Genomic DNA, 26,726 nt, shown 5'->3' with positions numbered 1-26,726 from the left:
CTGGTCATGGGCCTTATCTGACATATCTACGTCGGTTTTGGAAGAGGGCTACCCCTGCGTGTGACTGTGGCGCATCGGAGGGAGCGCCGCATTATGACAACCACCAGATAATAACACGTGCTTCCTATGAGACGTGAGGATACATTTCGTACTTTAAACAATCTAGCAAACGAGGTATCACGGAAAGTTCTATTAGAATTTCTGAGAGACGATTCGTGAAAAGTAACTGTTGTGGATTGGCAAGAAAGCCGAAAGGCACGCGTTTTAGCTCACGCAGGCTGGCGTGAGGTCTGGAACAGGTCAAGGAAATGAGACTAGCAAAAAACGTACGTAGCTGCTGGAATACTTAACTTTAATCCATAATTGGTGAACATCGCTCTTGACGGTACATGTTTTACAGCATCAATAGTAACTGGTAATGGCGCCTTGCTAGGTCGTAGCAAATGACGTAGCTGAAGGCTATGCTAACTATCGTCTCGACAAATGAGAGCGTAATTTGTCAGTGAACCATCGCTAGCAAAGTCGGCTGTCCAACTGGGGCGATTGCTAGGAAGTCTCTCTAGACCTGCCGTGTGGCGGCGCTCGGTCTGCAATCACTGATAGTGTCGACACGCGGGTCCGACGTATACTAACGGACCGCGGCCGATTTAAAGGCTACCACCTAGCAAGTGTGGTGTCTGGCGGTGACACCACAGTAACTACTAACCACATGTGTCCCAGAACCCCGATCCTGTACCGCCTGGGCGTGGATAGGTCGACTAACATCACAGTTGGAATCCGCCACGTGCAGGACTAGGAGGATTGGGGTACAACAATACCGAACTGAGACGTGCACCGGACTTGGCATAGGATGGAATCTAGTTAGTAGGGCTTAGAACTAGGAAACAAAAATAGGAACCTGCAACGACTAAGTCATCCTTGGTCAGCCTAGTGTCAGAGGGATCCTCATCGAGATTTTATCGTTGGGCAAGGCCGTGTAGTAGGTTTATACACTTCACTGACACACCTGTGACGCTGCAGGCAGCAGAGGTTAGCCATTAAGTAGCCATTAGAATAAGTAAATTATTAGCAACAGTAAATAAATTGCTCATTGTAATACACTGTACTGTCCTGTAGTTCACATGTAAACACTGTAAATTAGCTGATAATAATAATATTATTGTAACATTCAAGGATCCACTAATCACCTGAGGTGGTGGGTTGTTATGTATAATATATAGAGATCAAGAATAAGGATTAAAAAACAAAAAAAAAAGGAATCGCTGCTGTTCATTGCGAAAAATCTGAACATTATTTTGCAGCAAATTTTGTAAGGAATGTTAAGAAGGCTCGTTAAAGAACTATTAAATGATTATAGCTTCTCATAAGGAGAAATTTAACGGAAACAGCGTGTAACAATATTGTTAGTTTATTTATCTTTATATTTTCGATTTGCGTATTCAGCACGCTGTAGTGGCGAACATTAATATTTCTTTCAATGAAACAAAAGGAACGTCAATCACAACGAACTTCGGAAACAGCCCGCCACATTAGAAGCCAAATACTGGCGCTGTAAGTGCCTGTAGTAAGGTTTCTCGGAAGACCTCATTAGCAGAATGACAAGTGCGACGCGCCGGAGTATCAGATAGGCAGCTACAGGCTCCAGCAGTTAACAAACGATGCCCTTCTCAATAATCTGCCGTGCCATCCTCCTTCCCGCTGGCAGAGAGCACGCTCCTCCCACCGCGGCTACTAATTACAGAATTGTTATTTATGACGTATTGACCAACATAATTGAATGTCAAACGAGGTAGCGATCCGTCTTCGTAACTGGCGCTTCGGTGGTCTGCAGGGGACGGAATTACAACAAAGTAATACCGGCCCTAAGGGCCGCCGGGTCAGATGCAGCCGTGATACGGTATCATATTACTTTCAAATGAGCCTCCAGAGTGGCTGTTAGTGGATCGCCTCTCCCACAGAGCTGCCGCCCCAGATGTGCGCCGGGCGCCGTACCTTCTGTCGTCGGCTTCCCATACACGGCAGGAATGTAGTTAGCTGTAATAAGCCTCATGGAACTCGCTGAGTACATGTTTGCGCTTAACTACTGTCAGCAGCAAAGTTCTCACTGATGCAGCAGTATCCCAGATTCGAAAAGAATCAGATGATGAAATTTTCAGGCAGTGTTTAAACGAATTGATTCATATTCCGCCCAGAATTATCCAGGAAATTCCAAAAAAGACATCCCTGTATTTTCATAAGGGCGTTAATCTTCCTTCTGCAGTGCAGTCTGGGACGTGTTAGCGTCGTGGTGGTTGCAACGTCCGTGTAACAGCTTTCAGCGTCTTAATACTTGATGAGAGAGAGACTAAAAAAACCAAAACTTCTGGGTTCTAACCACCTTTGTTTTTTGCTTCGAATCGAGGTGACATCTAACGGTTACCTGCAATACGTAATGAAAGTTGTAGGAACATATGAAAGAAACGAGTCATTCAGGTGCAGATCGTATACACTACTCAGTACGTCAGTATTATATCAGAAGTGGGGTTATTCCGTAGTGCTTTAATGAGACGCTCTAGTAGATTACCGTTGCATTTCTCACACATGGCAATGAAGCGTGTATTTGTATCTAGCAATGAATGTTTGTGTTTGTGGTGTTAAGGATGGGTATGGAATGAATCTAAGTAAGAGCATTGAAGTTAGTGCAACAAGATAGGTATTTCAGTGTCGTATGAGCATGTTTGCGTTATAATAGACTCCTTTATCATTTTCATTTAATCCTGAGAGTTTGAACAGGATTATCTGAACGGGATTACGACGTGCAAGTTGCAGAGTTGCAGAGTTGCAAAACGATCGGCCATCGCAGTCTGATTAGCCTGGTGACTGTACTCTTATTTAACAAGTTCAAACGTTCCATTTAACTAATTTTCTTTAAAATTAACTTATGATGTGGACGCAGTTCGATGATTTTTACTTTATCCTATGCAGTGAAGCTGCATATCCGAACTTAAAAAGTAAAGTCACTTTGATAATTTGAAATTCTTGTAAAAGATTTACTTCACTTCATTTACTCGATCCTCTGCATCACAGCCAGTACTCCAGTCTGTACTTCAACTCTTTCCAGTACTTGTTGTGCGCAGGTTATAACTGTTATTGGCAAGAGCGTGAGAGTGCAGTGTGGAGATTTTTCTCGCGTTTCCTAATGGTATCGTCTCATTCCACTTTTAAGTCCAGAATGTCAGCTCCAACGTACCTCATTTTACTGCTACAATTACAGGGGAGTTTGTATCCTTACATAAGTAAGACAGATGATGTGAGTAGACTTTGCGACGTGGATTCTCCTCGCAACCGTGTTCCGTCCAGTTCTAAAACCATTTGTGAGATCGTTTGTAAAATAATCATATTTATCTTAATCTGTCTCGCTGTTCATGTCATTAGGTTACGGTGCGCGTAGAGCGCTGCTAATGTCAACACCAGCCGCATTCTTTTTATATCACGTCACATGGTCGTCCGAGAGTTGTCTAGACGTAGTGAATAGCTGAAGTGAAGCCAGTCCTTCCTCTTCTTGTGCTGTAGTTTCCGGCTGTATCTGATTTGAGTTATAATGTGTTTGGGAGGCGCGTCGTCTTAACGCTTTCGGCTCCTTTCTGTCGAATCTCGACCGTCCGAACCGAACAGCTCGGCCTGCAGATGAACAGACACTAAGTACACCATACAAAAAAAAATTGTCACTCCTAATAGACATCCAGCCTGTACAGTGTCAGAACACTCCTAGCCTTCATAATGGCCGCTATTCGACAAGAAAGAGAGTTCAGAAGCTTCATTATGTATATGTATCCCATGTCCAGGTGAGGCCACTTGGAGTGGTTAGATTCCGTAGAGCCACCAAACTGCGGGGACGTTGCTCGCTACGTTTCACCCATTATTCAAATAGTCCCAGACATTTCCTTTCGGACTAAGGTCGAGTGATTTAGTTGGCTAGTCGAAGGGCCGGCCGGTGTGGCCGAGCGGTTCTAGGCGCTACAGTCTGGAACCGCGCGACCGCTACGGTCGCAGGTTCGAATCCAGCCTCGGGCATGGATGTGTGTGATGTCCTTAGATTAGTTAAGTTTAAGTAGTTCTAAGTTCTAGTGGACTGATGACCTCAGAAGTTAAGTCCCATTTGAACCATTTCAGCTAGTTGAGGTGTGTGAGTTTTCCTCAAACCAGGAAGATGTGTGTGCAGAAATGCGAATACGTCTGGTCTTCCTCTTGGAAGAGGAAACTGGTCACAGCCTACTCATCGTGAAGATGCGGAAGAATGGACACCACTTGATCACTGAGATCGTTCAAATAAGAATATTGGTTGATCGTCACGATAACCTGAATAAGTGGTAGGAAAAACGCCCCCAGAATAACACAAAACCACCATCACACGCCCCACACATTGCAGATTAAACGCAACACTGGGTAGCAGATGCACTTCACGCCTTGCATCATTTGAAAAGAAGGAAAATGCCCCCATCGGCTACTGTCCACCTAGTGCATACTGAAAATATGCAGGTTTATTTGACGACGTAAGGTATGGACTTTGGCGAGATACCCGATTCCAAATGATCACTCGATCCATGTGTTAGCAGTTTCCGCTCGGAAACTGGTTGCATTCACTGACAGCAGCTGTTCCTCTCTGATTTAAAACCGACTGTCGTTGACGAGGAATGAAACTCAGATGTATTCCTTGTCTGTTAGGATCTCTGGAGCTGCGATGCATGATTGGGAGTGGTACATCATTTCTCGTAGACATACTGTACAGTCCGCGTTGATACACCAGCAAATCGGAGAAATGCATCGTTACGCCTAAACGAGATGGATCTTTCTGCCATTCTGTCACGTCTTCACTTCGATCTATCTTACTTTTTCAATTCAATAAAATAAATTGGAACGTGTAAGAGAGACTCGAATCAAAACGAAACACGTGGGAAAAAGTAAGCTGAGTGTTTATTATTTCGCAAGGAATCACCATAACTGTTATACTTTTATCTCACTGTGAGACAAGGCAGTCAGTGCCTTTATGGAAAAAATGTTTGTGGTTGTATACAGAAACATGATTGTATCCGGCGTGCACTGCGTCCGCAACCAATCGACGGCAACCAATATCTTTCTTCAGAGCTCCGAAATATATGGGAATCGTATGGGGGACATAGGGACTGTACAGAGGATGTGTAAGCCCTTCCCAGTGAAACTCCTGAAGTGTAGTTGAAATAAGCTTGGTAACAGGTGGGTGGGTATTATCTTATATATACATTTACATCTAAATGACTACTCCACAATTCACACTTAAGTGCCTGGCAGAGGGTTCTTCGAATCACATTCAGATTATTTCTCTATCGTTCCAGTCTAGAACAGTGCGTGACAAAAATGAATATTTGAGTCTTTTTGTACGAGCTCTGATTTCTTTTATTTGATTACGTAGATCATTTGTCTCTATGGAAGCCAGCAACAATAAAATATTTTCACATTAGAAGAACAAAATTGGTGACTGAAATTTCGTGAAAATATCTCAACGCAGCGAAAAACACCTTTGTTTTAATGATTGCCATCCCAACTCGCTTATCATATTCGTGACATTCTCTCCCCTATTTCGGGGTAATACAACACGAGCTGCTCTTTTCTGAATATTTCCGATGTCATCCGTCAGTCATATATGGTAAGGGTCCCACACAGCACAGTAGCACTCTAACAGAAGGCGAACAAGCGTAATGTTAGCAGTCTCTTTAGTAGGCCTGTTGCATCTCTTTAGCGTTCTGCCAATAAAAAGCAGTCTTCGGTTTGTCTTCCAAAATTATCTATGTGATCGTTCAAACTTAAATTGTTCCTAATTGTAATTCCTAAGTATTTAGTGGAATTGACATCCTTTGGATTTGTGGGATTTATCATGTAATCGAAAGTTCTTTATGTACTCATTTGGATGACCTCCCAATTTTTCTTAATGAAAGACAATTTCCGAATTGATTTTGATCTTGTGATCACTTTTCTAGACGGTAAATGACAGCATGATCTGCAAGCAAGTCTAAGAGGGCTGTTCAGACTCCTAAATCGTTAGGGACGGCAGAGCACCTATAATACTTCCTGGGGATACGCCGGATATCACTTCCGTTTTTCTCGAAGATTTTCCGTCGATTACTACGTACTATAATCTCTCTGAGAGCAAATCACTGATCCAGTCGCACAACTGAAGCGATACTGCATAGGTATGCAATTTGTAAGGACAGTCCTCAGGAAATCTACTCATTACTTCGTGCGAATAAATAGCTGTGTTTAACAAAAACGATATTTTTTGAATCCGTGCTGACAGTGTGTAACTAGACCGTTACCTTTAACGTTATTACTGCAACATAATAGTACCGTACACGTCAACATTCTTGAGCGTCCTTGAACTTTTGCATTGTGGCCACGTACCGTTGTGGCGCCGTGTTCTAGACGTCCGATGAGTAGTTGACCCTTGCAGTCAAAGAAAAAGGTCAGCACCATTTTCCGATGGCTGGCGTACCTGTTGTTTCTACTACGCTGCGAACACTTTGCTAAGAAGGCTTTACACGTCCTCCGTATAACTGCGATATCTCCCCATGCGATTTCCATATTTTCGAAGGCCCGAAGAAAGACATCCGTGGTCGTCCACTTGCTTCGGACGAAGTGGTTCACGCCTTGGTACAATCGTGGTTCACTAAGCAAACGCAAACATTTTTCCATGAAGGCAAAGATCGTCTTGTCTGACAGTGGGATACATTTATTAGTAGTTATGACGATTACTTTTGACATAATAAACAGTTTTGGTACATTCTTACTGTCTCGTTTACATTTGTCTACTCCTTATACGTACCATTTCACTGCTATGACTTACGTCACCTGGTGCCAGTTCACTTCACCTGCAGGCCTCCAGAGCGATCAGTGTGCTCTTTTAGGGGGTGACCAATATTTTACCTGGCAAGCTTGTTTAATACGAAACGCAAAACTTGTCTACTAAGAGTCTAATTTTCCAGCTTTCACATTCCACAGCCGCGTTATATTTCGAGGCACATTAATGCTTGGACGCGGACGAGACTGCATAAGCCAGTAATAGGAAAACACGGCCGCTGCAGCGGTGCCATCCAGACATCGTCAGCGCTGATCAGAGGCTGGCGGGCGCGGCGCGGCGCGCGGCAGCCCTGGCGGGCACACCAACATCGCGTGTGGCGAGCGACCGCTGCAGCCGTTTACATGTAAATGCGATCTCTTTATAATCGGGATGCCCGATCAGTCAACAGCATTTTGAAAGCTTGTTGTGAAACGCGTGGACGTCCTTCCGCCTCATTTACATATTTTAATAAGGTTTAGCGTAACACCGGTTCCAGATGATTCGGGCACGTGTTTAAGATTAAAAAAATGACCTTACCGCCTGTTTTGTTTTCTCGCTTTTCTTGGCGTGTAAAACAATGTTTACAAAAACAGCTTATACCGTCGTCCTGTCGAGTTGCACTAAAATGCGGTGTTAAAGAGAAATGGCACCAATCTCATTCGGTCTGCAGAGGGCAAGGGCAGAAATGTAAATTTCGTCCGTGGGGGATAGCAGCTACGGGGCCCCGTCTCTGGGCGGTATGCTCCATCAACAGGTGGCAGACGGACTGAAACCGACTCACGTTTCTGGCAAGCCTTCCCATCAATACAAATAAATATTAGTACTAATGCTGCTGGTTTATCCATGGGAACTGTGAGCGTAGAGTTGGACTTTTAGATTGGAGAAGGAACGTGCAGCCAACAACTAATGTTTTAGAGAAGCTTTTACTGCGTGGCTTAGTGTTGGATAGTCCCAGAACCGAGAACCGAGAGCTAGATAACAAAGTGTTACAAATGACGTGACGCATTCCAAGACCACATTCGAAAACAAACCTCCCGTTTCAGGTAGCGGACTGGCTCGTCTCGGCAGCACTGGAGAGGAGAATGAGAACTGCAGGCTGGTTCTTGGGAGGTCTCGCATGAGTAGTCCTTTATGTTTGTTTCTATCTGTCTCTTACTACAGAATTGCGAACAGTTTATTTGAAACATAAAGATAAAAAACAATGCAAACATAACACTGAAATATATATTGAAAAAAAAGTATGCTGGATGATGCATAGTTTACTTTATACTTGCATAAACTTAGCACCATAGCTGTGATATAGTGTCCTGAGATCTGCTATTCTAATAATTTATATTTGTTTCTTCACCGTGTAGATCACGAAGGTTCTTTTTACGGCTTTGGCTTTCTTCGTAAATTATTTCAGATGTAGAGGAAATATAACAAACATTTAGAGAATTTTACGTAACTCAAATATATCATAAAGCAGAATATACATTAAAATTTGTCTATTGCATTCCTTGCAACATTCGTTTAGCTAACATACCTTGTCATCTGTTTATCAGGTGCAGTGAATATGATATATTTAAGTTTGTGATGAGCAGAGGATGACAAAATCGTACGTTTGTGTATGAGCTTGACAGCGCCCTCAATACTTCTTATACTCAATACATTTACCATTTCACGTGATGTGTATAAGACTGGACCGAAAATTTCCTGACATGGAAGACCCTGGTTGGTTCGTGGGTTATCTACACACACTACAATGATTTATGGTGTGTCCCAGGCGAGTGTAATAGCACCTTTGCTGTCCACATTATACACTGGTGAGTTAGCGGATACGATTACTTGCAATGTTCGCCTTTTCAGAGATGATGCAGTTTTCAGTAACTAAATATTATTAGGTCCAGTAATATCCAGTCATATCTCTATAAAATACTGCAGGAGTAAAGATTGGCAAATTTCTCTTAATGCAAAAAAAGCAAAGTGGTGCACTTTACGAAACGTAAAACCGTCGTTTCATTTGGCTGCTGTTAGGCAATTGTGTCATACAAGTATCTGGGTATAAAACACTGAGTGGCGTTACGAAATGGAATGACTGTATAAGCTCAATTATAGGTAAAGGAAATAGTAGGCTACGATTCAAAGTGGGAAAATGTAGATTGTGTGCAAAATACACAGTCCATACTTGATTTATGGTAAAGTTAATCTTACAGGGGACGTAGAGTATATACGAATTAGGACGACGCGAATTGTCGGAGGCTTGTGTGGTTGATAACAGTGTAACGGAAATACTGCAAAAACTTAACTGACAGGCACTTGGAGATAGAAGCAGCCATTTCGAAAGTATCTGCTTACGAAACGCGTTCTAGGGCAGGGATTAGGAAAATTCTTCAGGTCGTTACTTATGTATACCGCAAGGACCGTGCAGATCAAATTAGGCAAATGACAATTCCACGGAAGGTTACAAGCCGTCCATCCGTTAATGGACCGGAAAGATACCTTGACATTTGGTACGGTGGAAATTATCGTTTGCCACACGCTTCGCAGTGTTTCGCAGAGTACAGATGTACATATGTTAACTCCCGAATGCGAGGGCAATGCCTTAATCGCCGGGCCACGCCACACAACACAGGTGAAGAGGCAACCACCTCGCTGGGCAGCGTGGACGAGGGGGGATATAGACTGCTCAGCACGACAGCTTACGAACCGAGTGTGGCGTTGTAGCCAGTGAGCTAAACCAAATACGAGAACAATGTGATCCTCGGCGCTGCGCTTCGGAGAAGCCGTGTAGCAGCCTATTAAATCACCCGCGGTGTATGTTCCGGCTTGCTTCCTCTGGCAAAATGGCTTGCAGGGCAACTGTCCCGTGACGAAGGCAGCTATTTAACACTTGCCTGAAAAGTATCTGATTCCATGGGGCCAGCCTAAGTAATGGGTTAATGATCTGCGTATCACATGATACGCCTGTCGGACAGTTTGGCTAGATCGTGTGTAGTAGCGAACGCAGTGTGCACAGCTGCAGCTGACAGCGAGAACAGAGCTGGGGAACAAGCGGACGGAGAGCGGCCGGCGAGGCACCAGGGGCCGCTCGTATGTCGTCAGCTCGCTTGGCTTGACATTACTGAAGGATTTACAAGTGGAACGAGCAGGAACGCATTTACGAGCGCTCAGTCTAATTACATGTACATCCTTAAATTGGGACACCTCCGAAGTCCACAAAATAAAGGTTTTAACAGTGACACTGTGCGGACTAAGCTTTGACGGAGGGACAACAGGGATACAAGTAAAATCCTGTGCATGCAGATTGTATGCAGGGAGTTTATAAAAAAAGTGGCCCATAGTCTTACACGAGATAGTGCTGACCAAAGCAGAAAGAAAGTCTGTCAACGCATGTTTAGATACAAATACTTGTTCAGCTATTCCGTTCTACGATAGCCGCCTTTCTGTTAACAATATGGGAGGAGCTCATTCTTGAACAGCCTTCCGATCTCCTTCTCAAAGAATCACGAAAGTTTGCGAACCCAGTAGCCTGCTGTCGGATTTGGCCATGCACATGGGACACACGACACAGGAACCTCACGACCGAAACGGTCGCAGGTTCGAATCCTGAATTTGGGCATGGATGTGTGTGTTGTCCTTAGGTTGGTTAGGTTTAAGTAGTTCTAAGTTCTAGGGGACTGATGACCTCGGATGTTAAGTCCCATAGTGCTCAGAGCCATTTGAACCATGTGGACGAGATTAAAGTCACATGAATAGGGGAGCCATGCTAATCAAATGGTTCAAATGGCTCTGAGCACTATGGGACTTAAAATCTATGGTCATCAGTCCCCTAGAACTTAGAACTACTTAAACCTAACTAACCTAAGGACATCACACAACACCCAGTCATCACGAGGCAGAGAAAATCCCTGACCCCGCCGGGAATCGAACCCGGGAACCCGGGCGTGGGAAGCGACCGTGCTAATCCATCATTTATTGAACATTAAAGTTATGTACTGTCGTACGAGATGTAGAAAATGGAACGATGCCACGTCGTACGTAAAGAACATTCGTTATCTTTCTGCAAGTGTAAGGGCTGGAAATCAGTCGTGCAGAAAATGTTGATAAACAGCACCTGCTAATCTGTCCAGTACAGTATACTTCTCTGTGTCACCTACAAATGTTGTCAACACATCGATAGTGGAGTGAATCTGATATCTTGCTTTCACGAGCGCTGGAGGGTTTTAAGTTGCCCATATGTCATTGTTGTGGTTATATATCATCCGACTCTGTGCGAATCCTGCCTCATTCGTAAATAACAACGCAGATCTTGAGCGATCCGTCTTATACCCCATTGGCAGAACTGTAATCTGCCGTGGTAGTGTTGTAGCCTCAGCGCCTGCACACGCCGTACGTGATGTGGACAAACGAAGTGCTTGATTCACGCCATCGGCAGCTCCAATTGTTGGCACACTGGTTTCAGAACCATCTTCTACTTGTCGCAGCACTCGGTCCTCCAAATTCGAGAGTGAACCGAGCGAGGTCTACCGCCACCTCTTGTAGTTGTAGTGATCCAGTATCAGCAAGTCTTTTGAACATCCTGGTGAACTTTATTTCAGCTATAACATTACGTTGAGGAAGTCGTCCGGCGTATATGATATGTATATGTCGATTAACGCCGTTGGCTAAATCATGCTTGCAATTTCCCGCCTGGTAGTAGGACTCGATAGCACTTAAAGGAAGTTTTAAGTGCTACGTCTGAGAAGAGCAGTACAGTCAGAGAGTTGAATACACAGACGAACACATCCAACAATAAATGAGCAAGTAGCGTCAACAGGAAGACAGCTCGTACCACTGGGCATGGAGTACTGAGCTTCACCGACCAAAATAAAATGGCTTATACCTTGGCAGAAATTTTGTTCCTAGACGTATTTTTATAGGACTTTTTTATAGTCTTGACCATTCCTACCTGCTTTTAGAATAAGGGATATTTATTTTTTAACCTTCCCGTATAACTACTCTAGGCCACCTTGAGTCTTCTTATGACTAATGTGTCGTAAGTACTAAGCTGTTCACATAAAGAAGATACGGGCTTGTTTATCCACTCCACCGTCAAAATTTTGCCATACTCTTCCCAAATCACCAAAGACGAGTGTAGGAAAACTTCCTGATAGAAAAACGCGATGAAATTTCTCCCCTCCCTTGAACATAATTAAAACTTGTAAATTGAAATAAATGCTTATGCTATACACTCCTTGCCATCATCATCATATGTTATGTAGTTGATTATCTGGCCTTGCCCAGTTACTTACTTCTGTGTCATGCATTGTTACCCATACCACGCCTGTAGGGGTGAATGGCATCGCGACTGACAGCAATCAGCGTAGCGACTCTGAAATCTGTGGATTCGACACAAGTGTAATTCGTTTTTCATTGTTTTTTTTTTCGTGCCCCCCACATTTCACCTCTAATAAAAAATCAAACTGTTTAAAAGATACATTAAGGGATATTCATTCTGCTATTCATAAGACTCCTATTGATGTCACCTGCAAAAGTAAGGACATACTGAAAACCATGACTGTTGTTTGCCGTTTGTGCATTCGAGAGCTTCCTATTAAGTAAATTTGTTGTCAGCAGTTGACAAAAGAGTAACTTTCCCTCCGTTACTAACGATATGCAGCTGATTGTTCAAATGGTTCAAATGGCTCTGAGCACTATGGGACTCAACATCTTAGGTCATAAGTCCCCTAGAACTTAGAACTACTTAAACCTAACTAACCTAAGGACATCACATACACCCATGCCCGAGGCAGGATTCGAACCTGCGACCGTAGCAGTCCCGCGGTTCCGGACTGCAGCGCCAGAACCGCTAGACCACCGCGGCCGGCGCAGCTGATTGTGTTGTTAAAGAAGTATTCAAGTGAATTACTACTTATATTCCTTTCTCTGTATTTACTTTAAGTGAAAAGGCTTGCTAGTCTTTGCATCAGACTGTAATTATATTGTAGGCCTTTCCAGACTCCGCTACATATGGGATAACTACAGTGGCAAGAGAGTTTCGTTCCACAATGTTTCTGAGTAGTGAAGCTATGGGAGAAGAAACATTAGGTTCCAATGTCCTGTCGACGCCATTGTCATTAGCGATGGAGCACGAGCTCTGAATACGAAAGAAAATTTACAGTATGGTTTTCAAACGAACCATAATGGCATTTGTTTTTAGCGTTAGCGAAACCACGGAAACCTAAATATGGATGGCTAGTCGGGAATTCGCACCTACGGGCTCCTGTATGCGAGACCAGTCTCCGATCACCGCGCCCATCCGTTCAGTCTGAAAATGAGGAGCAGTTCTGATTACTCATTGTCAAACAACAGAAACAGTATTACTTTCCTAAAGAATTCATGGGCATATCGAAAATTCTCCTACCTGACAGTGAAAGAGAGTGGTTCTCAGATCAAAACTACACATTACTCAACGAATTCATTATTTCCAAGGTTTTTCCACTAAGTAGCTAATACTCCAGAGGACAGGCTCCGAAAGTCTTTTTTTTTTTTTTTGGTGATCAGTCTACTGACTGGTTTGATGCGGCCCGCCACGAATTCCTTTCCTGTGCTAACCTCTTCATCTCAGAGTAGCACTTGCAACCGACGACCTCAATTATTTCCTTGACGTATTCCAATCTCTGTCTTCCTCTACAGTTTTTGCCCTCTACAGCTCCCTCTAGTACCATGGAAGTCATTCCCTCATGTCTTAGCAGATGTCCTATCATCCTGTCCCTTCTCCTTATCAGTGTTTTCCACATATTCCTTTCCTCTCCGATTCTGCGTAGAACCTCCTCATTCCTTACCTTATCAGTCCACCTAATTTTCAACATTCGTCTATAGCACCGCATCTGTTCCGGTTTTCCCACAGTCCATGTTTCACTACCATACAATGCTGTACTCCAGACGTACATCCTCAGAAATTTTTTCCTCAAATTAAGGCCGGTATTTGATATTAGTAGACTTCTCTTGGCCAGAAATGCCTTTTTTGCCATAGCGAGTCTGCTTTTGATGTCCTCTTTGCTCCGTCCGTCATTGGTTATTTTACTGCCTAGGTAGCAGAATTCCTTAACTTCATTGACTTCGTGACCATCAATCCTGATGTTAAGTTTCTCGCTGTTCTCATTTCTACTACTTCTCATTACCTTCGTCTTTCTCCAATTTACTCTCAAACCATACTGTGTACTCATTAGACTGTTCATTCCGTTCGCAGATCATTTAATTCTTCTTCACTTTCACTCAGGATAGCAATGTCATCAGCGAATCGTATCATTGATATCCTTTCACCTTGTGTTTTAATTCCACTCCTGAAGCTTTCCTTTATTTCCATCATTGCTTCCTCGATGTGCAGATTGAAGAGTAGGGGCGAAAGGCTACAGCCTTGTTTTACACCCTTCTTAATACGAGCACTTCGTTCTTGATCGTCCACTCTTATTATTCCCTCTTGGTTGTTGTACATATTCTATATGACCCGTCTCTCCCTATAGCTTACCCCTACTTTTTTCAGAATCTCGAACAGCTTGCACCATTTTATATTGTCGAACGCTTTTTCCAGGTCGACAAATCCTATGAAAGTGTCTTGATTTTTCTTTAGCCTTGCTTCCATTATTAGCCGTAACGTCAGAATTGCCTCTCTCGTCCCTTTACTTTTCCTAAAGCCAAACTGATCGTCACCTAGCGCATTCTCAATTTTCTTTTCCATTCTTCTGTATATTATTCTTGTAAGCAGCTTCGATGCATGAGCTGTTAAGCTGATTGTGCAATAATTCTCGCACTTGTCAGCTCTTGCCGTCTTCGGAATTGTGTGGATGAAGCTTTTCCGAAAGTCAGATGGTATATCGCCAGACGCATATATTCTACACACCAACGTGAATAGTCGTTTTGTTGCCACTTCCCCCAATGATTTTAGAAATTCTGATGGAATGTTATCTATCCCTTCTGCCTTATTTGACCGTAAGTCATCCAAAGCTCTTTTAAATTCCGATTCTAATACTGGATCCCCTATCTCTTCTAAATCGACTCCTGTTTCTTCTTCTATCACATCAGACAAATCTTCACCCTCATAGAGGCTTTCGATGTATTCTTTCCACCTATCTGCTCTCTCCTCTGCATTTAACAGTGGAATTCCCGTTGCACTCTTAATGTTACCACCGTTGCTTTTAATGTCACCAAAGGTTGTTTTGACTTTCCTGTATGCTGAGTATGTCCTTCCGACAATCATATCTTTTTCGATGTCTTCACATTTTTCCTGCAGCCATTTCGTCTTAGCTTCCCTGCACTTCCTATTTATTTCATTCCTCAGCGACTTGTATTTCTGTATTCCTGATTTTCCAGGAACATGTTTGTACTTCCTCCTTTCATCAATCAACTGAAGTATTTCTTCTGTTACCCATGGTTTCTTCACAGCTACCTTCTTTGTACCTATGTTTTCCTTCCCAACTTCTGTGATGGCCCTTTTTAGAGATGTCCATTCCTCTTCAACTGTACTGCCTACTGCGCTATTCCTTATTGCTGTATCTATAGCGTCAGAGAACTTCAAACGTATCTCGTCATTCCTTAGTACTTCCGTATCCCACTTCTTTGCGTATTGATTCTTCCTGACTAATGTCTTGAACTTCAGCCTACTCTTCATCACTACTATATTGTGATCTGAGTCTATAGCTGCTCCTGGGTACGCCTTACAATCCAGTATCTGATTTCGGAATCTCTGTCTGACCATGATGTAATCTAATTGAAATCTTCCCGTATCTCCCGGCCTTTTCCAAGTATACCTCCTCCTCTTGTGATTCTTGAACAGGGTATTCGCTATTACTAGCTGAAACTTGTTACAGAACCCAATTAGTCTTTCTCCTCATTCATTCCTTGTCCCAAGCCCATATTCTCCTGTAACCTTTTCTTCTACTCCTTCCCCTACAACTGCATTCCAGTCGCCCATGACTATTAGATTTTCGTCCCTCTTTACATACTGCACTACCCTTTCAATATCCTCATACACTTTCTCTATCTGTTCATCTTCAGCTTGCGACGTCGGCATGTATACTTGAACTATCGTTGTCGGTGTTGGTCTGCTGTCGATTCTGATTAGAACAACCCGGTCAGTGAACTGTTCACAGTAACACGCCCTCTGCCCTACCTTCCTATTCATAACGAATCCTACACCTGTTATACCATTTTCTGCTGCTGTTGATATTACCCGATACTCATCTGACCAGAAATCTTTGTCTTCCTCCCACTTCACTTCACTGACCCCTACTATATCTAGATTGAGCCTTTGCATTTCCCTTTTCAGATTTTCTAGTTTCCCTACCACGTTCAAGTTTCTGACATTCCACGCCCCGACTCGTAGAACGTTATCCATTCGCAGATTATTCAATCTTTTTCTCATGGTAACCTCCCACTTGGCAGTCCCCTCCCTGAGATCCGAATTGGGGACTATTCCGGAATCTTTTACCAATGGAGAGATCATCATGACACTTCTTCAATTACAGGCCACATGTCCTGCGGATATACGTTACGTGTCTTTAAAAGTCTATAAAGTCTTTAAATGTCTATAAAATATCAATCTCATGCAGCCATAATCTCTTCACTGAACTCAAAACGTTTTCTATTCACAAATTTCTGTACGTGAAGGAACAATGCGAGTCACTTCTGGCGTATTTCATCACTTGGTCGTTCCTTAGAAAAGGCGAGAATCACCTTGTAAGAAATAAAATTCACCCAGGCAAAGTAATTCAGATGCGTGGGTAGTATTATCTCCTCCGTTGGGCGATGCAAGACGGAGATAACATCAGCTATTGCTCAGAGACGTGGATCATGAGGAAAAGTCAGATGAATAAATTGAACGCTCTGTCAAGGTAACGAGAACTACGGAATACATTGCTCGAACAAGGAGGCAAATAAAAAGGTTTCGGTAAGAATAAAGGAAAAAGTAGCTTTATAGAGAGAGAGAGTGATGAAAAGAATAGCTTCATTGGCCATCTTCTGCGCCACTCCAAATGGCGCACTTATTTTATGAAAGAAAAATTGATGGAGAAAGAGGAGGAAGATGGTCCCGAGACGAATTTGTGGTTGCCATAAAGGAAGGAGGACTGATGAAACCTGCAGTAGATGTGGTAGATAGGGGAGCGCCCTCGACAAGGCCAGAACCGCATCATACAGGGTGATTTAGCAGCTCCTACTGATGTTTTACGCAACCCGCAATCTTCAAAAACTACGATCGAGATGTTCATATTCTCTCGCCCGCTAAGCACAAACTATTAATCGCGCAGAAAAATGAACAGTATTTTTTTTATAAAAAATTTAATTTGGTTAAATTTTTTACTCCAATACGTTTTAGCTAGAGGCCATAGTTTACGAGTTACTCAAGAAAAACGTACAAAAGTGAGCTTCAGATGCATCCACACTCTCTCATCCAGCCCCCACCCGTCTGGATTTCTAGTATGTTGTTCATGGGACTCCTTCCTGCCACTGTATAAAAATTTGCGATTGCGAGGTCGAAACGTATATTGTTCTTCTTCATTGACTGTCCTTATTATCGCTTAGTAGAGCACTTACAAATTGTAAAATACACGTTTGTGTAAATTTTACCTAATAGTTCTGTTAATTTTAACAGCATAATATAAACAACTACATCGTTGTATTTGTCAAATTTTGACTACGAAAGTACTGTGCTTATATGAGTTACGTTTGTATCAAATTGTCAACGTAATTAATTTTAAAGTACCATTTAGAAAAGTTGTTTTTCTTTCATTGCCCTTAGGGGCACGTTTAAATTAATAGTCTTAACGAAATATCCGATTATGCTGCTAGTCTACTAGCCTTATTAATAGAAACCATGTTGGTCTAATACCAGGAATAGTTCGTGTAGCCGGAAATTTTTGTACGCTGGTAGGAGAGAGCCACGAACAACATACCATAAATCCTGACTGCTGGGGAATGAGTGTGGAGGTGGAGGTGCGCGTCAAAGGTCTTTTTGTACGTTTTTCTTCAATAACTCGAAAACCGCGGCGTTTTCCCAAACACAACTGGACCATTAAATTTCCTATAGAAAGTTCTTTTCATTTTTTTCAGTACGAACAACAGTCTGCACGTCGCTGAGAGAATATAAAAATGACATGTGGTTTTGAAGTCCAGGCATAACATGACGGTTTGCATAAAACGATGTCGGTAGGGGCAACTGAAAATGGTTCAAATGGCTCTGAGTACTAGCAGCAGCGCGGTTCCGGACTGAAGCGCCTAGAACCGCTCGGCCACAATGGCCGGCGTAGTTCCTGGGACTAGCCCTGATACAGAAAAGGAAACGAGCAGGGGAGTTCAGTTTACACACACAGAGAGAGAGAGAGAGAGAGAGAGAGAGAGAGAGAGAAAGAGAGAGAGAGAGGGAGAAAGAGAGAAAGAGAGAGAGAGAGAGAGAGATAGAAGATTCAATAAAATATTTTTAACTCCTTACTAAAATATGCCTCCAACGTACACGTAGCACAACGTGCATGTAGTAATGTTTTCCTATTAGGTTTCTGACTGATGGAAAAGAGATTATTTTTATGTGATATGACTACAGTTTAGGATTTTTTCTTTTACTTCTACTGTGCAATCTCGCATCTTGCCAAATTTCGTGATTTTAGGCCAAAGGGACCCTACAGGTTTTGATGAGTGAGTTTGCAAATATCAAAATATGTGAAATAAAAGACAATATCTTTTGACAGCATTGACTTACAAGCTTAAGTATTTGTGCAAAGGCCCGCAGTCCACATTATGTGACCTAAGTTTCAACTTGGTACGATCGATCCGTTAGTGAGAAAAAGCGCTCTCAATATTCATAAAGACAGGCAGACTGACAGACGAACAGACAGCAAAGCGATCGTATAAGTTCTATTTTTACCGATTGAGGTAGGAAACCCTAAAAAGTGATGTTTATGCGTTGAACCACTGCAAAAGGTAGCCACTTAGACTCATCTCATTCTACTAGTCGCAAACTACTTCAGCTTGGAGCATTTCTCGATATCTGTCCCCACCCGCAGGCCACTTTTTTAACACACATTGCCATTGAACTGTGGTCTATTCGTAGAACGATTTAGATCGCCACGTGACGCAAAAAGGCGTCCACGCTCAGTGGTGGCGGTGTAGCGGCCACGCAGTAGACCACAGCACACACAGCAGGCGGCGCTGCCTACCTGCCTAGCGGCGTGCCGGGCCGCGGGCCCTGCCGCCGCCACCTGTTGCTGGCGCCTCTAATTGACGCAGCCGCGCACCGCCAGCAAAGTGTTCTCTGCCGTCGTGATGATGCAAATGTTCCTCACAGGCGACACACAAACACACCTGAGCTCTGAAAAACAGCGATACGATGTGGACAACGATTTCACGCTGATCCGAGCTCTGTCAAGGTCATACGCCGTGTAGTTACCTCTTACGGAAGCTAGGAGAAGGTTTATTAATCCGACATACGGATGGACTTGATATCAAAGATTTTTTTCCTTGTTATATCCACACACGAGGCCAACAGCTTTATCAGAGGTCGTAATATGTGAAATTATACGGACGGCTTTTTAGAGCAGTAGTGTACGTGTGTTTCGTTCAAACTGATAAACACGGTTATCAAATATTATTTTGGTCGATTTATCGTCAACTGCACTGTTCAAAAGAATTAAGGGAGCAACTGTATCAGCGTCTGGTATGTTAAATCTGTTTTGATACAGGCTGTACCTGTAATCTTACTGCACGGCTTGAGATCATTGCTTTCCGATGAAGGGAACAACTAAAGTCATTCGCCAGCAGTTGGCTGTGTTATGCATTACAGTGTCAGGTGACCACTCAGAAGGAAGTGACCGATGTTCCATGTGTTATGCATTACAGTGTCAGGTGACCACTCAGAAGGAAGTGACCGATGTTCCAGTGTTACCTAGTGAGGAAAGCGGACGGCAGCTGTCATTTGTGAATGTTATGTACAACAAAGCGCGACATCTTATTGCAGTACAAGTTGCAACGGCGGTCTGTTTGATCCAAAAAGGATAAACTTTCGGTCATGTTGCTGCAGATGTCAAAGTCTCTCTATGTGCCATTCATAGTTTATGCACACGCTGCAGGGAGACAGGATCTGTACACAAGGCGAGATGGACAAGGTCGCCGACGTATTAAATAAAATCCCTCGTCCAGACAGGTATCTGCCATTTCTACATAGCGGCCTGGTACGGATACCGCCAGCGCACTCAAAGACTAACACAGAAGGGTCACTGGAGCCGATGTGTCCGATCAGATTGTTACGAACAGCTCACGAGAAAGGAACTTACGACCCAAACGTCCTGTTCGAGTACCCCCCTTGACACGACAATATCTAACAGCTTGCCTTCAGTTCTGCCGTTCCCGTGTCAACTGGCTACTTCGTCACAGACGAGTCGAGACATGCTCTGACGCATGGTGGTGACGGTGTTCGTCTGCGGTACCTGTCAAACGTTGACCAGAAAATAGACACCCGGGTTGTATGATGTTGTGGGAGGCTTCAGTAGTGACAGCCACACGGGCGTTGTAGTCCCTGGTCGCCTTATTGCCAGGCAGTACCTCAAACAAACTCTTTTGGACTATGTTGTGACTGCTGCTTATGGTGGTGGCCCTTGCGGCAGGCGTCAGCAGGGATGTCTTGCGAAGCCTGCACGTTGAAGTAATGGAATGGCCGGCACTGAGTCCCGACCTAAATCCGATCGTGCACATGTGGCACATCCTGACAGACATGTTCATGGTTGTCTTGTTCCATCACAGACTCTCCAAGAACTCTCATTGAAAATGGAAACCAGTACCATAAGGTGATAGCCTCCGTAGACTAATATGGAGCGCGCCACGTAGATTTCAGGCAGTGATAAACGCTGACGGAGGGCATATACGTTATTAAAGCTCTTAAAGTCCAATGAAGACCATACAGAGTGACAGGATGAATGATTGTTTCTACTTTTTTTTCGACACCTGGCAGACATTCTTTATATAAGTAATCGATGATGTAATGATGTGTTGTTGTGTACTCCATTTGTGAAAGATAAAGGTATAATCTGGCAGCATAACATGTCCTCAATTATTGCTCAGTGGAGTACAGCAGACGCCAAAGTCATGTTCCCCTGATTCATTCGACTTTGGTAAAAGTTTACGAAGTGTTGAGAAAAAAGTGGATGAAATGATAGCCGAACTTGTTTTTAAGACAGACCCCGTAAATGACGACCGAAATGCACGACACCAAATGAAAACATCGAAAAATTGCGAAGTATGATATTGGACTGTCGGTAAATAAAATTGTGTAAAAGAGCTACAAAGCCCTATCAGAAGACATAATTTGCTATATTTCACATGACGACACGCATCTATGGGAAATTTTGTGCAATGTACGTTGATACCGCCTTTATTGGAAACTGGTCAGAAGCAACTGAGAGAAAAGGGTAGGAAGATTAAGAGTTTGAATTCCAAATCGATGGCAAGGTCTTTAGCGAAGGAACACAAGTTGCTACTGGGGAAAGATGGGAAAGGAAATCAGCCGTGCTCTAAGTAATCATCCCTGAAATCGCCTTAAATGATTTAGGGGAATCGCGGAAAACTTAAAACTGTACGGCCGGACGGGGGGGAGTCGAATCGCTGTCCTCAGGAATACGACTCCAGCCACAAAGCAGTGCTCTACTTCAGTCAGACGACAACAAGTGAGCTAATCACTTTTACAGAAACGGTTACATTCTTTTCAAAAATATATAACTGATTTTGTGTGGCAGTTGTTATTGTGTATGAGACATGCGTCCACGATCACTTTGCGGAAACGATACAGTCGTAAAAGGAGGAGTTGAAGTTAGTGTACTGGCAGCAAAAGGTTAATGCGATTTCATCTGACAGTGTAAACGCAGTGAGAAACTGTAGACGAAGCGGTATATCTCATGAAGCTTGTATTAAATGGTTTGCCCATCATGTACTCGAACACAGTGAAATATACGAACAAACACTCTAAGAATAAAAATCCGATGCACGACGAAGGAATTATCCCAATGGGGTGAAAATTGGTAGATGCAGTGTAACAAGCAGTTATTCGGCTTGGCATTGACTGACAGATTTGTTGGATGTACTTCTGAAAGATATCGTACCAAATTCTCCCAACTGGTGCGTTAAAATCACGAGCTGTTGAGAGGTCTGATGGCCTTGCTGGCCAAAACAGAATTTGTCAAGCACGAAGACAAAGGGTAAAGACTTTCGCAGTGTGTACATGGATATTATCTTCGCGAATGTCAGCCAAAGATGTCCCGCTATGAAAAGAAGCAGCACTCCCGGCTGTCCGGCCGTATGGCGGGCGACACTGAGACTGGCATACCACTGCTGTCTTCGGACATGTTTTCGGCCTCTAGTCTCACTGACTGGATTAGAATACTTTTCAGTGATCAGTCCCGCTTCGGAGTGATTCCGATGACCATATGGCCCAACAACGAGGAGTGATGATCTGGGGTGCTTCTTCTTTTCATAACAGGACATCTTTGGCTGACATTCTCAGCACCCTTACAGCACAACGGTACGTCGACGATATTCTACGTCCCGTTTCGTTGCCTTTCGTGGCAAACCATCCTGGGCTCACGTTTCAGGAAGATAATACCCGCCCACACACGGCGAGAGTTTCTACTGCATGTCATCGTGCTTGCCAAACCTTACCTTGGTTAGCAAAGTAGCCGGATCTGTCCCCAACTGAGAATGTTTGATGCATTATTGGCAGGGTCCTCCAACTACTTCGGGATTTTGATGATATAACTCGCCAACTGGACAGAATTTGGCAAGCTATCCCTCAGAAACATATCTAACAACCACATCAATCAATGCTGAGAAGGTTAAAGGCCTACGTAGGGGCCAGAGGTGGACGAACGCATTATTGACTTAATCAATTTGTGAAGCTCTTTCTCTTGAATAAATATCCAATTTTTCTAAAACTGCAATCATTTGTTTGTCTGTAAATATTAATCACATCTCTAGATTTCCATTCCATTCAAATAATTTATTCGTGTGCATCGTTTTTTGTCTTAGAATGTGTTTGGTTAGATGACGAATTCCTAGTACTTAGCAGTGTTCCTAGAGCGTTGCAGAACTGTCTTTGTTTGAAACTATATGCTCACATCGGAAATTATGGCTTCCATGGACTGTGCGCTACCAATTGCACCGTCACAGCACGCCTCATGGCGGAGGGTGGGTTTCTGGACGAGCTATTATCGTTCAGATTTTGATAAGATTTTTACATTTCCTTTGAATCTGGTAGGCCAACGGCCTCGCCGCAGTGGTAACACCGGTTCCCGTCAGATCACCGAAGTTAAGGGATGTCGGGCTGCGCTCGCTAGCCGGCCGTTGTGGCCGAGCGGTTCTAGGCGCTTCAGTCCGGAACCGCGCGACTGCTATGGTCGCAGATTCGAATCCTGCCTCAGGCATGGATATGTGTGATGTCATTAGGTTAGTTAGGTTTAAATAGTTCTAAGTTCTAGGGGACTGATGACCTCAGATGTTAAGTCCCATAGTGCTCTGAGCCATTTGAACCATTTGAGCTGCGCTAGCACTTGGATGGGTGACCATCCGGTCTGCCGAGCGCTGTTGGCAAGTGGGGTGCACTCAGCCCTTGTGAGGCAAACTGGGGAGCTACTTGATTGAGAAGTAGCAGCTCCGGTCTCGGGAACTGTCATACAGCCGGGAGAGCGGTGTGCTCACCACATGCCCCTCCATATCCGCATCCAGTGACGTGTGTGGGCTGAGGATGACACGGTGGCCGGTCGGTATCGTTGGGCCTTCATGGCCTGTTCGGGAGGAGTTTCATTTTAGATTTTTTTGACCTGGTCGAATACACGACCGTAACATGAAAACCTAATCTTTGCTGGTGGCAACGGAATGCCATTGTCTCGCTGATTTTCTCCGAACCACTCAGCAACAAGTGCTCCCTTTGTGGTCTCGAGATGAGACGTTGGGTTTGCCTATCAGCATAAAATGTGCAACAGAGGAGATGCACAGTATAAGCTGAATATTTCGCAGGGTACTACTAGATTTGTCATGAGTACGATTACGTCTCAGCACCCTCAACAATAATGGAAGAACTCATGGCAGAAAGTAGCATTTTCCAGAGGATTGTTACTAGCGACAGGAAAGGATGACAAAGAGAACGTCCACATTCTGCCACTGAACTGAGTGATGGGAAGACCTGAACGTCCAATAATAAACAATTCTGAGTATTATGAAACAACTTCTGTAGTTGATGGCTGCTCAGAGGTCGTTTCGCAGCCCTCCTATACGTAGGAGACAAGTTGCGGCTGAGGAGCCGAGCTGATGTTTAATGTTGGTTCATATTCGTGAATCCGGGAGTGATCGATAATGATATTAATGATATTGCTTCATCACGGAAAGTTTAAAAGAATTAGCCGATCTGTTTAGTGCGTTCGGACTTGCAGTTGCGACCAGTTTTCCCTGTTTCTATGGTACAGGGTTGCAATTTAGCGACTGCTAGAGAGCAGTGTCTTGTTAGATCATGCAGCCATCAGGTACCTGGAGGTTCTTGTTGACGGAGTGCACCAACTGGGCAACGGTCAAGTTCAGCTACTAACTTGCATTTTTTATCTTGGGAACGCAACTTTGAGCTAGTGCCACGTTTCACCTTCGTGGAGACTGTCTGCGGCAGTGTCTAGGGAACACTTGGTGTCGGAGCTTTGACAGAGGTGTTCCTTTCTCAACCTACTGGTCGGATCTCGAAATCTTTCTGAATGCGTTTAAGTTGCTACATGACATTTTTTATACCGGACTACTGATACGTTTAATCATTTCTTATGAATTGAAGCGAAACTGGCTGGTTCTTTCAAGACTGTTTTAAAAGTGTGGAGTGCCGGTAACAGATTCGTGTTCGGTGATAAACAGTTTCCCGGCTATAGTAGCGCTGCACATGCACAGTTCGTACGATTCCATTGTAGCGGCTGTGGCATCCCTTGCCACATGGCAGTATCCGTGCGCATATCCCGCGGCACTCCTTTAGTGCGACTATATGCAGGTCTTTCCAGTGGCTCGTCTACAGTCGCGCGAAGGAGGTGTCAAAGCAGAACGCCACTTGGCTGCTCTGCCGCCGCGCTGGACGGCTGCGTGGCATCTCCAATAATGAGAGGGACAAACATTTCAAGCTTCTCGGATATTATGCGGCGTCAAGTTACAGTTTCTTATGCACGATAGACGTTTCGATGGCTTTGCTGAAACCGAGACGTCAACCGCGTCAGTCATCAATAGAAGTGTAACATGACCCAGTATAACATCCTAGAAGATTTCACTTTCAATGAGAACGACCACGAAAACCAACAGACTTTGGTATTTCAAGCTTCACAGCGTCTCTGAAACTCTGTGCTCCGCATGCAGCTGTAACCTCCCTTTCAATAACAATACATAGCTTGGTTGCACGCGCCTGTTCAGTGATGATACGTGCGTGCCGTTTGAGCTTCGGTCACCGAACTGGACAGGACGCGAGGGAAGCGTTAGCCGATGGCTGTTGGCAGTGCCGACTACTGCTGCTGATGGCCAGCTTTCGTCTGCTGCGCCGCCGCCCCGTTAATTCCGTGCTGCCCGTCTTTCCGCTCCAGCTACCCCAGAGAGCACCGCGGCACGATTCCAGCGGCCGCTTTGAACGTCTCCTCATCTTCCTCTCATATGGGGAAACGTCGCTTGCCCTCATGGAGCGGCATGGGTGAATAAATCAAACCATCGAAATAATCATGTATCCACGTACACTTCTGGCCACTGAAATTACAACATCGGTAAGGAAAGCAAATAACGTAATTTTACTTACTGTGCCTGTACAGTACAGCAGGGGGAAGATGACGATGACAGTATGATCATCATCGTTCTCACGAAAATTCAGCATTTCTTTCTCAAGGGAAGAAAGGGGGCGGGGGAGACGAAGCTGTCTCCACCTGGGAAGTAGTTTATAACTTACATAGCGCACTGACGTAATCAGTACAGACGAAAAATCTGTACGTGATGTACCACTCCAGTGCCGTCATGACACCATATTACTGCAGGAAGAGCACATGATTAAATTTGTAGGTAAGTTAGAGGTAAATATGGTGCTACATTTAGTACACAGCTCTCCCACTTCTGGCAGCAACAATGACTCTAACCCGGCTGGGCATTTAGTCTAACGAGCTTGGATGTCACATAAGGATACATTATACTCTACCACAGCTAACAGGTCGTAGTGGCTGGTGAGTCTCTCTATAACTCATTTCTTTAATGGATGACAGATCCAGAGAAAGCGCTGGTCAGGGCAACACTCGAAAACCCTCTGAGTCGAGGTAGATTTGCACGCTCTGGGTAGCATACGGCCATGCGTTATCTAATGCAGAGGTAACGCCAAGAAGAAAATGACTAGAGGCATGCGCCGTCCTTAACACGATAAAAATGTATCTGTTGTGAAGCCAATGGCATCCCATAGAATCAGGACAATTTCTGGGCCTCTATGACAATGAATAAAGCAATCATCCAACCTAAGACTCACGAATACGTCCGATGTGATGCTGGAAGGAGAACCGGGACTTGTCGACAAGACAACACTCCTGGCTCCAGTGTTGTCGTTCCGAGCACCACAGTCTACATCTACATATATACATCTACATTCATATTCCGCAAGCCGCCGTACAGTGCGTAGTGGAGGGTATCTTGTACCACTACTATTCATTTCTTTTCCTGCTACACTCGTAAATAGAGCAAGGAAAAATGACTGAATATATGCCTCTGTAAGAGTTCTAAATTCTGCTTCGTGTCCTTACGTGAAATGGACACTGGTGGCAGTAGAATCGTTCTGCAATCAGTTTCAAATGTCAGTTCTCTAACCTTTCTCAACAGTGTTTCGCGAACGAAACCTCGTTTT

At 44.0% G+C, this 26,726-nt stretch overlaps 1 long non-coding RNA gene across 1 annotated transcript in view; it reads right to left on the bottom strand.

Moving 5' to 3' along the window:
• Positions 1 to 26,726, bottom strand: part of LOC126477399 (uncharacterized) — a 439,678-nt gene that overhangs the window by 76,759 nt on the left and 336,193 nt on the right. The window lies entirely within an intron of this gene.

Source organism: Schistocerca serialis, chromosome 1, assembly GCF_023864345.2.
Source record: "Schistocerca serialis cubense isolate TAMUIC-IGC-003099 chromosome 1, iqSchSeri2.2, whole genome shotgun sequence".
Taxonomy (NCBI): domain Eukaryota; kingdom Metazoa; phylum Arthropoda; class Insecta; order Orthoptera; family Acrididae; genus Schistocerca; species Schistocerca serialis.
This window is presented reverse-complemented; position numbering and strand designations above follow the sequence as displayed.